This window comes from Canis lupus, chromosome 28, assembly GCF_048164855.1.
Source record: "Canis lupus baileyi chromosome 28, mCanLup2.hap1, whole genome shotgun sequence".
NCBI classification, from domain to species: domain Eukaryota; kingdom Metazoa; phylum Chordata; class Mammalia; order Carnivora; family Canidae; genus Canis; species Canis lupus.
This window is the reverse complement of record NC_132865.1, coordinates 26,871,587-26,888,983: the sequence shown is the minus strand read 5'-3', so window position 1 is coordinate 26,888,983 and position 17,397 is coordinate 26,871,587. Positions and strand designations below refer to the sequence as shown.

The following is a 17,397-nucleotide window of genomic DNA, read 5'->3' as shown; positions in this document are numbered from 1 at the left end:
TTACATTTGCAGGACTGGGGTCCCCATTTTCTTGCTGTCAGCTGAGGTCTGTTTTCAGGTTCTAGAAGGAGCCTCCATTCCTTGGATCATGGTCCACTTCCTCTATCTTCAAAGCCAGCATTAGTGGGTCAGCCCATCTCACACTTCAAATCTCTCCTACCTTTTCTTCTCATTGCATCTGTCTTCCTTCTGCCTCTTGCATCCTTTGTTAAGGACACTTGTGCTTACACTAGATTCACCCAGATCCAGCTACTCTAGAATTATCTCTTAAAGTTCATAACCTTAATTCTATCAAGTACCTTTTGACGTGTAATATACCATTCAAAGGTTCTAGAAATTAGGACATGCAAATCCTTGGGGCCATTAGTCTGCCAATTACGCTTTCCTTCATTAGACAGATGCACATCCAGAAAGGCACATGGTTCTTCCTGCTAGAAAGACATCAGCTGGACAACAACTTCAGACAAGATTAAGGGTGAATTCAACAGTAGTGGGTGCACATGCCACCAAAATACATCAGGCATTCATTCATATGGTCACTTAACAAAATGTATTAAATACCTACTGTGGACCAAAATCATATGGTGAGTATTGAAATATAAGTTGTTCAAGTCCTAGTCTCTGCCCTGCAGAAGTTGACAGTGAGGTGACAGGCAGGAAAGTCAAGCAACTACAATGTCATATGGTAAGTGAGTGGTAAAGGTGTATATGAGGGCAGAAAGGAGGAAGAAACTACATAGAGAAGGGATTCAGAGGAGGCTTCTAGAAGGAAGTACAGCCTATTATTATAGAGATGTTGCACACAAAAATTGTGAGTTGTCTGGTATGATGAAGTCTGGGACATATTTGGGAAAGTGATGGGGGATGGGCAGGGGAGGAAGAAGGAGACAGTTCCCCAACCTCATATATGTGCATCAGAGTAAAGAGTCTGGATAGTATCTCAAAGGCAATGAGAATCCATAAAAGAATTTAAGTAGACATATAATCAGATTTTCTTGTTTAAAAGATCACTCATGAAGCAGATAGGGAAGAACTAAAACAAAATTTGAAAATAATTTCCAACCTATTCATTCAGGGGGGAAAGATATCTATACAGACATGTATAAAATGAAGACATAGGAGCAGGTATAAAAAGCTGTTAGAAGCTATTTCCTTTTTCAGTCTCCATTTGTGAATTCTTCGCGGTAATTGTACAGGAACAATCCGAGTACATTTTCTTTTCTCAGATAAACTGTTGTGGCCATGTTTCAAGGAGATCTCAAACTCCTTCACTACCCATCAACACAGGATCTCCTTCCCCACACACTCATCTCTGCTTTCTTCAAAGCACTACCTTCCCTTCCCATAGGTTTACTCAATTTCCTGGTAAATGATACCATATTTTAAATCCAGTAAAAGATATTTCTATTTAAAGAAATCCTACACTTTCATAACATATTTTCTGAATATAAAAGTAATATGTTTTATATATATATATAGTCTAAATTTTGGAACACTATAAAGTTTTGATGTAAATTCCTTAATCTTTTTTTTAAGATTTATTTATTTACTTGAAAGAGAGAGAGCATGGGGTACAGAGTACAGGGGAGGGGTTCAGGGAGAAGGGAGAAGGAGAACCAGACACCCCACTGAGCAGGCAGCCTGAATCAGGCTCAATCCCAGGACACCATGACATGACCTGAGCCAAAGGTAGATGCTTAACCAACTGAGCCACCCAGGTGCCCCATTTTAATCTTTTTTCTATAAGAAAAAATTATGCTCTAATGCTTTTTTACCTTCTTTTTCTTTTCTTTATGTAATATATTAGGAGAATTATTCTGCCCTTAAATATTATTCTAAAATATTGTTTTAATGTCTATATAGAAGCTTACCATATGAAAGCATCATAACTTACCTAACAATTTTCCAGTCTCCAAATATTGGTTCTTTTTTCTTTTCTTTTGTTTTTTTCTTTTTTGATAGTATAATTAATATCACAATAAAACTATTCTAAGCACCTGTGATTTTCTGAACATAAATAGACTCATTTTGAATTCTTTTTCTTTCACATGTATCCAGAATTTAATTTTTTTAACTCATTAATGTATATCTGGAGCCAACTGTTTGATACTCCCCTCTCAAGAAAAGCAAAGGAAAAATGACATGTAAATACTGCCACAATTCTTTTTGGTGAAAGGATAGCCAGGACATAGGCAATGACTGAAATCTGCAGGAGGAGAATTGTTTTAGAACAAGGGATTAGCAATACAGAGAGGGATACAAATGTTTATTAAGCACCTACCACAGAACAGCCTCTATCCTGAGCACTAGGATATAGCCATAGCAAGGCAGACACAGTCTCACCCTCCGGAGTTCAGTCTAACCAGGTAGAAGCACTTAGGGAAATGACACTGGAGAATGATGTTAAAACCAATGCAAAAATTGCACCTATAAATAATTTTTTCAGGGCTACTGATTTTTAAGCCTCATTGTCTACTATTAATCCTCATCCTTCACAAATATTAATCAAAGTTACCTGCACATCTATACTAGTTTCTTTCATTAGGTCTTAGACCCTTATGCATCAGAGAACATTTTGCCTTCGTTAGGACTATAATATCTTGTCTTGAATTTTGAAAAATGGCTCCTTTCTCTGATAGAAGGTCATTCAGCGTCTATTAGCCATACCCTAGTAGTATTTTTAGATCCTGGTTTGCAGGATCAGTGTTTGGGGAACATAGAACTCTTAGCCCCAGAGTCTGCATCTTCCAGGCAACCGCAATCTTCTATTTGTCTTTTTAAAGGTTCCAGAATTCATGCTTCTTGGTATAAAACATATTACGAATGAACTAGATGATCTACTTATCTTTTAAGATTTAAATGCAATCATTTCTCTCCCTCTTTGCACCAACCTAGGCACTTTTGACCTCCAAAGCATCCATCTGTAAAGAATATTTGCAAAACAAAGAAGGACAAATGGTGGGATGGGGAGGGTGTAAACTTTTTCTGAAGTATGTGCTAAAACTTTCACTATTTAATAGATAAGAATGAATACTGCTGTTTAACTAGATCCAGCCTCTGAAATATCTAATTAAAACTGATGTGCTTATTTAGTTTCCAATTCATCACAGGTGGGCCCACATTAATGTGAAAATGAGAGTAAATTACCAGCATTTGGCAATCTCACTGAATGTCATTCACATTATTAGCTCAAACCTCAAAATGCATTATAAAATGTGGTTCACAGGTAGGGCACTGTCTCTCCACACAAAATTCTTCACTGGAGGGCTGCTGGAATTTCACTTCTGTGTAAGAAGTTCCCAATGACAAAAGTCTACCTTACTCAAAACACCTACTGATGACCCCATAGAAGGTGTACCTCAGAGAAGGTGGTAGGAAGCAAAACTCCCTCTCTTCTCACTCACAAATGTCTCCTGGGAATGACTGTGTGGTTTGGCCCAACTCTCTTCTAGCTTGTCAACCAGAACTTCATATAAAATTCCGTTTATTTAACTTTACAGAGGACTTCTGCAAGGATTTTCTGCAGGACTAGCAAAAGCATCGTGGATTCTACACCGTCCCAGCAGACAGCCACATCCCTGCTGTAAGTAGGCCCTGAGACCATCATCCTTTCTCTACAAAATGTAAAGTCATCTTCCAAATAATTGATTTTTGAAAGGCTCTTTACAACCATATGTTGAAATGTATTCTGGAAATGCATAGATTAGAATCCGCAATGACAAAAGGCCAACATTCAACTTTGTTCGGTCTACACGGCATTCGTATTTCAGAATCACTTTTATTTTCCACTTTTTCTACAGCTTCCAAATCCGTTTGGGAGATAATTTATTTCATCATTAAAGCACCCACTGTTATAGGCTAATTTATAAGCAGAATAAATTATTTCAAAGGCACAGAAAGGAAGCCAAGAAAGCTCCCACTTTAAACACACACTGATACATTCATATCCCCTTTACCTGCTCTTAATGCCCAAAGCTTTAAATGGAAATTTATTTTTTTATCTCAAAGTTCTGAAAATTTTGATAGAAAATTCAGGTTTCTTGGCAAAGAATAAATAGATGATATGATGCTCAATCTCACTAGAAGTCTGGGAAGTATAAATTAAGGCAGCAATGAATTATCCATATCTAACTACCAGCTTGATCAAAGTTCACAAAAACAGGAATGTGTTGTGCTAGTGAAAAAATGGGCAACCCCCTTCTCATTCACTGGTGATGGGGATTGAACTGCTACAAACTTTTCATAAAAATAATCTAGAAAATTTTATGTTATGTGTATTCTATCACAATTTTTGAATGCAATAATGATAAATAATCTAGCAGTAGCTATTATAATTAAATATATCTAAACCCTTTGGCTCATCTCCACCTCTCCATCTTTGGGAATCTAACAAATATAAATCAGTACACTAGGACATAAGAATAAATGTCTAAAAAAAGCCACTGAATTGTAGCATTATATGTGACAGGGTGGTAGGAGGATAGCTGAATACACTGACGTATAGCTATACTATGGAAAGTTATGTTGTTTATTAGCCTGGAAAAATCCATGAAATATATAGTTAAGTGAGAAAAATGAGTGAGGTGTTATAAATAAGCAGAAACACTGTGTAGTGGTTCAGAGCACAGAATCTGGAACTAGACTGATTTTGTAGCCTATATGTTTAACAGTTTGACTTTAGATAAGGTTCTTAAACCCTTAGATAAGGCTCAGTATCCTCATGCATAAAATGGGTATAAAATATGAGGATGATACCATCCATATTACAGGGTTTGAGTAAACACTAGCTAAAAATGGATGTAAATAGAATAAAGAAAGCCACAAAAAGGCATTCATTCAATTAATGCTAATTTCTCTCTTCCTATGCCTCTAAAATAAATCAATTTTCAAGGTCTTCTTGACAGCCCTCACAAAGAGGAAGTCTAGAGACCGTCTATAATAACTTGACTAAAAAGAAATGAGTGCAATCTTGAGGTTAGATGTGGCTTCAAATCTCTGTTCAGCTACTTGGTGACTCTGTGACCTTGGGTTTTGAGCCTCATTCCTTACCTCCTAGTGGTTTGTGTGAGGATTAAATCAGATGCATGCATGTTCACATAGCTCTCTGTGTGTGTGTGTGCACGTGCATGTGTGCATGTGCATGCTCATGCTCCTTGCTCCAGAAGTGGTATTCAAAATTTTAATATCTGATATTGCATAGATACTGTCTAACTGGGGATTCCTGGCTGTTGGCACCCAGTAAGCATGTTTTAATTCCTTTCTTTCTGTTGTTGATAAAATTATATGTTTGAATATTTAATATAAGCTCAATACTATGCTTTCCTTGATGGAAAGGGGTAATTCTGATTATCCTTTCCAGCTAAGTAAAAGGTAAATGATTTTTATGAAAAGGTGGTAGAACCAATTTCTACTCCTTTGCAATTGTTCCTAAAGTCAGTATCCCACATCTATCAACAAGAAAATCAAAATGAAACAAAACTCTCAAGTTCTTTTTTTTTTTTTTTCAAGTTCTTAATAGCCGTGTTATTTTAGCTTTAAAGTTCCCGTCATAAGATGCCACTTCAACACAAATTGAGCAATCCAGAAACAGGAGCTATACTTTAAAGTTCATAAAGGATGGGCAGGGGAATGCTAGGATCAGCATGTTGCTATTTGCAATGGGGATGACACTGGCAGCTGCAGGTAAGGAGAGGTAGCATTTGCATCAAAGAGAGCAAATTGACTAGGAGCTCAGGTCTCCATACCCCTGTTTTGTCTGGGCCTGTTTCCTCATCAAAGTAAATGAGGGCACAAGGGGTCCACATTACCTGTAAGAGCCCTTCTCTCCAAACACTGAGCTTTCTGAGTGCTAACCAAATCTCTCAGGGCTCTTTCCAGAGTAAGCTTTACAGGGATGAGGACTGAGAGCAACAACACTGTGAAGTTGCAGGAGGAGAGTGTCTGGAGTCTGGCAGACCTGGATTTGAACCATTTCCAGGATGTTCAAACCATCTCTCTCCAAGGAACTGGAAGTGCTTCAGTCAGAAGGGAAAGTCTGCATTCCACGTGGGCGTAACAGAGCTCCTTAACTAAGTTAACATTAATTGAATTTGTGGTTGCTAAAAAAGAGAAACACAACACTCCAAAAAAAAAAAAATACTGTTTCATTAAATTGGGAGTTATTTTTTTCTCATGTACTGAAAAGTCTAGGGCAGTTGCAATGGAATCAAACTTCTCCTATCCTCTTACCCAGTCATCCTTAGAATGAGTATGTCACCTCAAGGCCATCAGATCACTGCTAGACATCAAACCAGCACATATATATTGTGCGGAAGAAAGGCAGGATAATCAACTTACCTAGTTTGCCTAGAACTTTCTGGGTTTTAAGACTAAAAGGCCCATCCTTCTGGAACCCTGAAAATCCCAGGCAAACAAACCAAGTGAGTTGGTCACCACAAAAGCCAAAAAAAAGAAACTGCCATCCGGGTCTGTCCTGCCATTTTAAGGATCTTTCCAGAAGTCCTACCTCAACAACTTCTGCTTTTTGGCCAGAATTTATTCACCTGGTGCCCATTTGCAAACAAGGCTAGGAAATGCACATGGTTATCTGACTAAATTTTGTATCCTGGTAGGAAAAGAAGAGATGGATATTGAATAGGCAGTCTCTTCTGCACTTAGCCTGGAATGGCACAGTCCATGGAACCCCATATTGTTCCTTAATCCTAAAACTGTGAGCCCAAGATCATTCTTTGAGTTTTGTTGTAAGTACTTGGCACAACGGAGGTGATAATGACTCAAGAATTTAGCAAATCAGAGCACCATTTAGTTGAGAAGAACTGGAGCAGGCTATTACAACTGTAACTGCCTGAAGGCTCCCTGTGGGCTCTAGATCTCAGAGTCTCATGTGAAATAGCCCCAGCAAAGGGATAGGAACTGGTTTCAATGACTCCTCTTCAGTGAGTGTGCATCTCTGTCTTGTATCTAAGCTCCAGCAAGCAGAAGAAGGAAGAAAGATGTACACTACTACCAGCACTGACAGGGCCCTGATTAGGGATTAAGCTTTCTCCAATCCCATCTCCACCCAACCACAGAGTGTCGTTTTGAAGAATCATTTGTGGTAAATGAAGAGAGAGGAGCTATAAGGGCAAGAAATTGGTAGAAAATAATAGGAAAGAAGTGCTATCGTTTGATGAGGGTAATAACCTTTCTAAACTAGTGTCCTACTGCATTAGATTTTCCATGAAATTATTTAAAACAGCAGGGAATCAAACATCCCCACATTATTAACCTCTAGTGTGTGCTTACTGAAGAAAATCCAAAGGATATTTATGCATCTTGTGCAGAGGTTGAACCTTAATGTCACAGACTGAAGCAACGAAGCTATGGAATCCTGCCTGTATTGTCTTTTGTCAATAACAGGAACCACAGCTGTATTTCTTGCCTGGTGAACATGCAAAATCGTTCTTCAGCCTATTGCAATAAGCAGAATGTCATCACTTTCTAGCTTTTGGCAGTTTATTACATAAAAGAATAGGTCTCATTTGCAGCTGGTCCTCCCTTTTCAGGGAGCCTTGGTTATGAGAAACACTAAAAAGTTGATACACAAACTACTGTATTTTTTGAGATTATTTCTTAAGAGGAAACATAATGGTATGAGAGCTTCACCACCACAGCCATAATATTGTTATAATAAACCATTACACCATATACACGAATGAGAACATCCAGCACAGCTCATCACATTACCTGGGAGTAAATCTGTCACATTGTGAGTCACTGTAGAAGCGCTATGGTCAAACATGTTGAATTATAGCTAGGCTTTAGCATTAATTATAATAATTATGTTGTAACCGCCATTTCATCATAAAAACTAGTTTCATTATGACATTTTATTCTTTGTTCCAGGACTTGAAAAATTCCCAAACTGCAATAGGAGTTTTAAAAATAATGTTTGATCAAGGTTACAAAATGTAGGTGTTTACAGATTTATGGTTTTTTAAAACAGCATTCAAATAAATGATAATTAATATACAGGAAAGCTTGCTAAAACTGATTGGATTCCATACTCCCTATAAGTTAGAAGGATTTAATTTTTGCATTTTTTGAAGAACTATGCATGTATAAATTATAGGTAGTTGTGAATTCCAAAGCTATAAATATACTGGAGGACCCTGGTGGTATCATACTGAACAGCTGTTTGCAGAGAATAAGCCTTTCCAGTACCCCGAGGAAGGCACAGAATACTGAAATGTTGGCGAAATATTCAAATTGTTCAAAGAATGAATATGTCTGAAAACAAAAGGAAAATATGAATGATGTCCCTGGGTTTGTGGCTTGGTCTGAGTAAGCTCTGTCAAAAGCCACTTCCAGTCTTTCTTTTCCCCTCTCTTCCTTTCTCTTTCCTTCTCCCCCTTCTCTTCCTTCCCTTCCCTCTCCTACTTTCCTCTCCCATCCCCCTTTTCTTCCAGGCAATTTAGTTCAAAAGCTATTAGCTAGAGCTGAGCAAGGTAGGTATTAGCAGAGGGAAAGTGAGGGAAAGTGCGTGCCATAGTGCACACAGTAATGTATTAAAGCCCAAGCATAGTGAGAATGGCACCCATGAGGAGGAGAGGTGGCCCAGTACAAGGTGTTGGAGCCAAGCAAGATGAGGTGAGTATCCATAGAGATAACAGTGGCCTAGTGCAGGGCATTACCCCAATTAGGTAAGGGTAGGTGGGGCAACTCAGATCAGAGTGTACAAGTTAGTGCACAGTATGCCAGACATCCTGTGGGGTCGGTGGGCTGAAGTGAGATTGGAAGGCATTACTTTCAGGAAAGGGACAGCAAGGGTCCTGTGGTGTTAAGGCCTGTAAAGGTAAGGAGGGCATTAGTACAGCATGTAGTGCTGAGTACTGGCAGGGTACTGAGAGTGTCTCAAGGAGGTGTGGTGGGGCATAAGTGAGGGCAGGAGGGTGTATGTGAGTGATGGCTGTACACACAATAGGGTAGAGCCTGAATGGCTTGATGAAGCTTCCATTCATGGAAGAGAAGGCAGCACTGGCCTGGCATGCAGTGCCAGAGCCCAAGAGGGAAGAGGTAGGTATCTTGGGTAGGCAACTAAGCCCAGGTGACTGAGCCGAAGCTGGGTGAGGAGGATGTTTATGTAGGAGAGTCCCAGAATGAGGTGTCAGTGTCTGGGTGAGATGAGCAGAGTGTCCAGATTGGGGGATGAGTGCCAGGAGCAGTGTGTGGACTAAGCAAAGTTTAAAGTCCACAAGAAAGAATGGCCTAGTTCAGCATATCAGAGCCCTAACGTGAGAGTGGGGGGCATTGATAGATAAGATGCATGTATAGGGAGATAGGAAGTGGTGGCAGTGACCATCACAGACTATCAGAGCTCAAGTAAGATCAAGAAGGTGTCCCATATAGGAATTTGCCCAGAGTCAATGTCTGAACCCCAGCAGGAGGAAGAGACTAGACCCACCAAAAGTGGGTGCAGACTGTCAGATCCTAAGCAGGGTGAAGGGATGAGGAGGAAAGTTCATAGAGTTGGGTGGCAGTGGTAAAACATAGAATTTTGGAGCCCAAGTGGGATAAAATGGATGTACTAGGGAAAGGTGGCCTCATGCTTATGTCTGAAATTGACCTGGATAAGTATGGTGCTTGTGCAGAAGTTGGGGGACCACCCATTACAGGGAGTCAGGTGGAGCAGGGTGCACATATGGGACTGGAAGGGAGGGGGTATTGTAACAGCAGTGACAAGAGTTTGCCTACAGAAACCAATTGATCAGTGAGTGAATATGTTAAGGGTAATGGGAATCAGATTTCTCACTGTCAAAGAAGAGGATTTCAAATATGGAAAGAGAGAAAACAAGAATGAGACATGTGACGTTAGACTGGAATTTGAAATATTGGTATGAATTTGTGGTTTTAAATATATTTAGATAGATATAGAAATACATATGGATGCAAATGTGTGTATAATACATACATGTATTATATAGGTGATTCCACTGAGAAGGCCTAGAAGTGACTCCCCAACTGCAACAAGCACACCTAGTACCTGATCCTGACTTGTAAACACAATGTTCCAATTTAAAAAATCAAGACTTCTTGTAGAAATGGCTAATTCCAGAGCTGGGATAGGGATATTGTAGAATGAGCTGACATATTTTTGTGTGCCAGAAAGGAAGTGTCCAAAAACCAATAGAGACACGTCAAAAGGAAACAATGCCAGCTGGGGTTCCTGCTGGCCAAATCTGAGATAATTTGAGTATCAAAACAAACAATGATAGTAATAAATTTTAAGTCATTCAATAATAATAGGAATCCGTGAGTCCATACCTATATAAATAAATAAACAACAAGTGAATGTATAAGTAAGAAATTTAATTAGGTGGGGGAGACATGCCTGACAGACACCACCTTAATCAAGTGTCAAAATGAACATTCACAATAGAATAAATCAAAATTATGTTCCCCCAGTAGAATGCAATAAGAACAGCACATTATTTCTGTGACATTTCTGCCAAAGATGTATAGTCTTAATTGAATCATTAGGAAACAGACAATCCCAAATTGAAGAACATTCAACAAAATAGCTGGACTGTAATCCCCTAAAGTCACATGGCCTTGGAATTCAAGGAAAGACTGAGGAACTAGTCCAAATTGAAGAAGAAATCAAGAGTCCCCATAAACAAATGCAATGCATGATTTTAGACTGAATTCTTTTGCCTATAAAGCTGTTATATAGCCAAAAGGTATGTGCCAAAAAAAGGGGGGGGGCCAAGAACAACAGAAGTTCCAACAAGGGATACCATCTAGTTAAAGACCTCAGGAAAGCATCATTGGAAAAGATGGTGGGCAACAAAGAATGGTGGCATTTTACAGATGCTCAGGAGATAGAAATCCAGATTAACAAAAAAGCTTGAGCAAAATGAAGGAGGAAGAACAAGATATACAAGATCATAGAAGAATAGAATGCATAGAGTAACACCATAGCAAATGAAGGTCAAAAGGTAGAAATTAGATCATACTGTAAATTTCCATCTCAGATGTTTGTAGTATAATTTTGTTCAGGAACCACTACCAAACAGTTTTAAGAAGCTAAAGCATTTGTTTTGCTCAGTGAATCAATATTTGGCAACAATTTTGAGGAAAGATTGGAAAGAGGAGAGAGTAGAATAGGATTTGATGAGGGCCAATTTGAGATACAATATTGTGTCTGTTACTTATATTCCTCATTGATCTATGGACTCGAATCTGAATTATAGGAAAGAGTTGCTATAAAGAATCATTATGAACTATATGGGTTTCTTACTGAAATTTCTTTGAACTATTTAAAGCCCAAAACAGGTTACCTTTTAAACTATATAATGATGGTTATTACAAGTAATGGTTAAGAATACCTCCCAGGTAAGGAATATGTTGGAATATGTTGGATTCAGCAGCTGGAATAATGGAACCTACCAGCCTCTATCTAAGGTAAAAAGAGTTTAAAGAGAACACCACCTCAGATCTTGGGGTCTTCTTTGCAGGTGGCTGGCCAAATGCAGCAGTAACAGCACAAGCATGAGAAGAGAACACCAGAATAAATCAGAGGAAAACAAAATGAATAGTTTGTGAACCCACCTGAAAATACTCTGGGAATTCTTTGAACTGAAAGGAACTTGATTTTTTTTTTTTTTTTACTCTATCTGAGGAGTCATCATGACCTTGATATTCTGTCCAGTTATTTGTTCTGAAATTACTCTTATACCCAGCTACTTATAATACTTGCTATTAATGACTCTTAAAAGATACAACATAGTAGAGAATAACTATAACTAGACACAATCACACATAATCACTCTGCCAGTTATGCATAACTTTTAGTCTTCTGAGGAGTTCATTAAAGACCTCTCTTACATAAGTTCATGAGCTGTTATCTATGACAAAATGCTTCTAACATTTTTCTTTAATTTTCCATTTTAAAATAGAGATCTGCATGAAGTTTAAAAAATAATACAGAATTATCTCATATAACATTTACCCCATTTCCCACAATAGTCACATCTTATGTAACTATATTACAATATCAAAACCTGAAAATTGACATTGGAAAATGTGTGAGCAATCCTATGCCATTTTGTCACATGTAAATCTATGCAACCGCCATCACAATCAACGTATGGAACAATTCTATCACCACAAAGATCTCCCTATGACTAGCCCTTTATAGTCACATACCCAATCACCCAAAAATTCTTCACTAAGCTCTGTTTTCCCTGCTTTTAATTCTGTCATTTTGAGAATGTTATATAAATCACATTATATAGTATTTGATTGCCTTTTTTTCCACTCAGCATAATACTCTTGAGATCTGTCTAATCTATCTATTGTTACATGTATCAATATTCTTTATTATTTTTGAGTAATATTTCATGGTATAATGTAATAAAATTTAACTATTTACTATCATTTTATATTTTGGTTGTTTCCAATTTTGACTTACAAATAAGACTCCTAAGAACATTCATGTATGGAAGGGAGGTGGGGGAAAGAACTCTCCAGTGAGAGAAAAAATCATTATAAAGAACGTTTTGGGGAAGTTAGAAAATTTGAATATGGACTATGGAATAGATGTCAGTATTGTATCAATATGAACTTTCCTAATGTTGATGATTATACTGAGATTATGAAGACAATGTTCTTGCTTTCAGGAAATACACACTGAAAGATTTAGAGATAAAAAGACACTTTACCTCCTAGTTTCAAATGACTGTAGAGAAAGAGAAAGAAAAATGAGGCAAAATTTAAACAATTCATAAACCTGGATAAAGGTATACAATTGTTCTTAGTACTATCCTTTAAATTTTTATGTAAGTTTGAAGCTATATTAAAATAAAAAGTTACAAAGAGAACTGTCAGAATGACAATCTTCTTTGCATATCTTACTCAAAGATTCTTGAAAAGTTAAAAATGATATTAGATGCATGTCCAGTATAGAGAACCTTCATCTGTTCTGAATCTAAACAAGTGAAATGTAGTACTAGATGTCTCTCTTGTCCTCCATTCTTTTGAAATATTACTACTATAAAGAAAAGATCAAAGATTTTTTTAAGAATGAATTTATTTATTTATTTATTTATTTATTTATTTGACAGAGAGAGAGAGCACAGAAGGAAAAGGGGCAGAAGGAGAAGGAGAAGCAGGCTCCCCCATTGAGCAGGGAGCCCCATGCAGGGCTTGATTGATCCCAGGGGCTGAAATCATGACCTGAGCAAAGGCGGATGCTTAGCTGACTGAACCACCCAAGGCACCCCTCAGAGTTATTTTCAAATTGATATTAAGGTTAAAAATTAGTATTGGCTCATCCAACTCTATCTCTGGTAACATTTCTACAAAGACCATGTGGCACAGAGGCTTGGGAGTCTGACCTCTGGAGCCATAATTGAGACTTGGCTTTGAATTCTGGCTTTGCCATTGACTGTCATGTGAATTTAGGCAAGTTAATTAACTTCTCTGTGCTTCAGCTTCTGCATTAAAAAAAATAGAAATAAAAACAATACTTACTTCTAAGGAGTTTCTTGAGTCTTAAAAGTATTTATATCTAAAGTGGCTAGAGAAAAAAAATAAAAATAAAGTGGCTAGAAGAGTGCCTGGCATATAGTGAGTTTTATACAGAGGTTTATTGTTATTAAATGAAGGGATGAAAAACAAGTCCCTGGAGAGATACAAACACTGCATGTTGCTTTTTTCTAGACATTTTTGTCTTTGCCTCATACACCCCTTCAAATTTGTATCAAACTCCATCTTCTTTTAGGATATTTTTATTTTCCTGCTCTTTGACAAAATGTTTCTTAATCTTCAGCAGTAATATATCAATATGGAGTGACAGTTTGACAATATGGTTCTCACTTTTCATAGTATAAATTCAAAGACAAATTGTGAACGAGTCAAGTGAAACTTGTAATTCACAGCTGTGAGGTCACACTAGTGAATTATAAGCTTTTCATTATGTCAGAACTGTGAATTACAAAGATTTTTTTCTATATTTCCTGTCAAATACTTTATTAACTACCCCTCTATCACAGGATTTTGCAGCATGCCAGCACCAGAGAACACAAGGACTATACTGTGGCATTTCCAGATAGAACAATAAGAACTCAGACATATAGGAAGAATACTTAAAAGGAAACAGCAATGATTTTAAACTGTATTCTTCTCAAGTTTAGGGTCATTCCTGATGAGCGTTAGTTTTCTCTAAATTGGAGTCATCATCAACCTCTGGACTTGAGGGAAGTTGTGTTTTTATTGTCTCCTCTTTATTAATACCATCAATTATCATTCCTCAAAGGCACTGAAGGTATAATTCTATGCTGTTTAAAAACTTAAAAAAAAAAAACTTAACATGAACATCATTATTATTACTGCTATCATGGAACTCTGTATAACTCTTCATAATTTGCATAGCACTTTCATGTCTTATTTGTTATTCACATTGACCCAATGAAGTACTGTATTATATGACTATATGAGGAAACTGAGGTATGGAAAGGCTCTAAGAAATAATAGAGGTTTCCCCCAAATCATGCCACTACTGAATGTCAAAAACAGGAATTCTATATCTAGTTCCATATCCTGAGATTATTTCCCATGTTGCATTAAACCTCCTTTTTTGTATAAGCATGCACATATAGTGCAAAACCCAAATAAATCCTGTTGCTTCTACAGCCCAATCTCTCTTCTGTTTCACATATGAAGAAAGAGTCCAGTATTCTAAAGTAATTTTTAAAAGAATTCCAAAATCTGTACCTGTAAATCTTAAAGAAAATTTACTCAGTTTCAATTTATACTGTTTTCTCCTATTTTCTCTAATACCCTCAACACTCTCCCTGCCTTGAGTCAATATGGTTTTTGCCATTTGTTCCCTTTCCTCTTCCCCATGTCTCTCCAATCCTGAACTTTCTCTCAGTAGTCTCCTAATTCTGCATCATAAAAGCCCAGGAATCAAACACATACAACTGCATTCCTCCTTAAAGTTCAGGGAGGTGGGCAAAGGAGACAAAATCAAAATTATCCTTCATAAATGGTGTTAGGATTGTAAAAACTTATAACACTCATTCAATAATAAATCTTTTCCCTATTCCTGTAGTTCTTGATCTTGCCAGGTTGAAGATGACAATGTTGTTACCTATACATTTCAGTGTGATAGGGAAACCAATACGTGGCCAGAACCTCTTTCCATGTCTCATATATTTCAACATTTGTGCAATTCCCTAAATGTATTATGCTTTCTCTAGCTTCTAAATCACAGCTTCCCACCTTTTTCACATTATGATACATTGGGATAAATAGTAGACATCACTGCAAGGACAGGGAGGCAGTATCTTTGTACAGGGAAAACCTATTCAAAGCACTCCAATGTATTGAGACTCAGATTGGAGTACCTGGTTCTATATTTTTGAGCATGGTGCTTTCTTCCCTGGAATAATCTTCTGTTCTCACTGCTTTGTATGGTCATCTCCTCATCCTTCAAAAAACTACTTAGTGTTACATTTCCCAGAACATCTCCCCACTGCTCCCCAGAGGCAAAGAAAGTCATAGGCCCCTAGCTTTTCTGTTCTTATCCTCATCCTACTGACTCATGTTGACTTTGTATTTATCTCTACCTCTCACTGGACTATATGCATCTTTACTATAGGAACTTCATTCTATACATTTTGGTATTTTTAGCATTTGTACGGTACCTAGCAAATGGTTGTCACTAAAAAAAAAAAAAAAAAACACTATTAAATGCATTAATGAACTAATGAACTTGACTTGTCATTGGCCAGCTTTGCAACCTTACTCCTAAAAATAACTCACATCTGATAGTTCCTGAAGGGAATAGTCTGATAAAGTCTCTAGGTGCTTGCCCCTAGGAATGAGCCAAATCTAGTCCTGCCATCATGTACTACGCTGTTCTTTCTCATAGCACCCTGTTCTTTGCCCAAATTATAATTTCTAATAATTTCTGTATCTACTTGTTTAATGGCTAGCTCTCCCACTAGACTGTAACCTCAATTAGGGCAGCAACTATTTAGATTTGTTCATATGTCATATTCAGCTCTTGAAAGAGTAACTTGTGGAAATGAATGAATGAATGAACAAATTAAGTCACTCTTTCCTTAAGTACTGAGATTGCTTGTTATCACCTCTTTTGATGAGCATTTCTTAAACTCTATGGTCCTCCAGAAAAGGGACTATGTATATTCTAATAAATCAAAGGAGTCTTTTTTGATTTGGTTCAGAATTTCCTTTAAAGCATCAAAGCTGCAAACAATATAAAATAACCAATGCTAGGCACTTAAAAAAGATGTTAAATACATCCACACAGGACTTGCTAAAGGATGGTAAAACTGGTCCAGAGATAAATACCCCATTAATCTATACAAGCAAAAAAACTAGGGTTGCTTGGAAGAATCTTGTGGTATCACTGTTTTGCGAGTTTAGTGGGAAGTGCTATGACATTTCTCTCTTTTCTGTGAAAGAGAGAATGGGAGTGTTTCTCCTTTCTTTTGCTGAAACTGATTCAAGAATGTTTCAAGAGAACCAGACACAGATAAAAGTGTTCCTGCAAGAAACAGACAGCAACATCTCACTCCCCAGATGAATAATTATTTAGGGTGTGGACATTCAAAGATCCCAGTGTTCTAAGAGAGTCAAGTGAAGCAAACTAAGAGAATACATGAATAAAACTTCCCAAAACTGGGAAGTGTATATAAACAGAGAGGACACAGAGGCTGACATCTCTCTCTTCCTGGTGAACTCTATGAAAGGGGAATTCTGAAGACAAGCAGTTGCAAGGACTAACCTAAGATAGACGAAAAAAAGAAGCAACAGTGAGGCAATACTAGAATGTTCACTATTTATTATCATGATAAGTATGTATGAATTTCCCAAGAACCAAGTAGATACCAAGGAAGATAAATGGGCTTGAATCATCTTGCTGGGATCTCATCAGCTAGCAAGAGGCCAGTCAGGATGGGGGGACTTCGCTATTAAGTGGCTATAGGGATCCCTGGGTGGCGCAGCGGTTTAGCGCCTGCCATTGGCCCAGGACGCGATCCTGGAGACCCGGGATCGAATCCCATATCAGGCTCCCGGTGCATGGAGCCTGCTTCTCCCTCTGCCTGTGTCTCTGCCTCTCTCTCTCTCTCTGTGACTATCATACATAAATAAATAAATATTTTTTAAAAAAAGTGGCTATAAAGTAGATCACTGGGATCAGGAGCTACAGGAATTCCCCCAATAGAGTCCACTTTCACATCAAAGAATGATGCCCTGAGGGAGTTCCTTGGCTCCTCTAATGAAACCACAAATATATCCCAAAGAGTCAGTATTTTGAACTACAAATATCATAAACTATGTAGGAATATCTTTGACCCTTTTCTTCTGTGTACCCTCCCTCTCTAA

The 17,397-nt window shown here is 37.7% G+C and overlaps 1 long non-coding RNA gene across 1 annotated transcript in view; it reads left to right on the top strand.

Annotated features, from left to right (window-relative positions):
- LOC140620338 (uncharacterized) overlaps nt 1–12,277 on the top strand; it is a 31,554-nt gene extending 19,277 nt beyond the window's left edge. Inside the window, exons 2-3 of the long non-coding RNA XR_012020128.1 lie at nt 3,501–3,583; nt 11,496–12,277. This is a non-coding gene — a long non-coding RNA (uncharacterized lncRNA). The remainder of the gene's footprint in view (nt 1–3,500; nt 3,584–11,495) is intronic.
- The last annotated feature ends 5,120 nt before the right edge of the window (nt 12,278–17,397 follow it).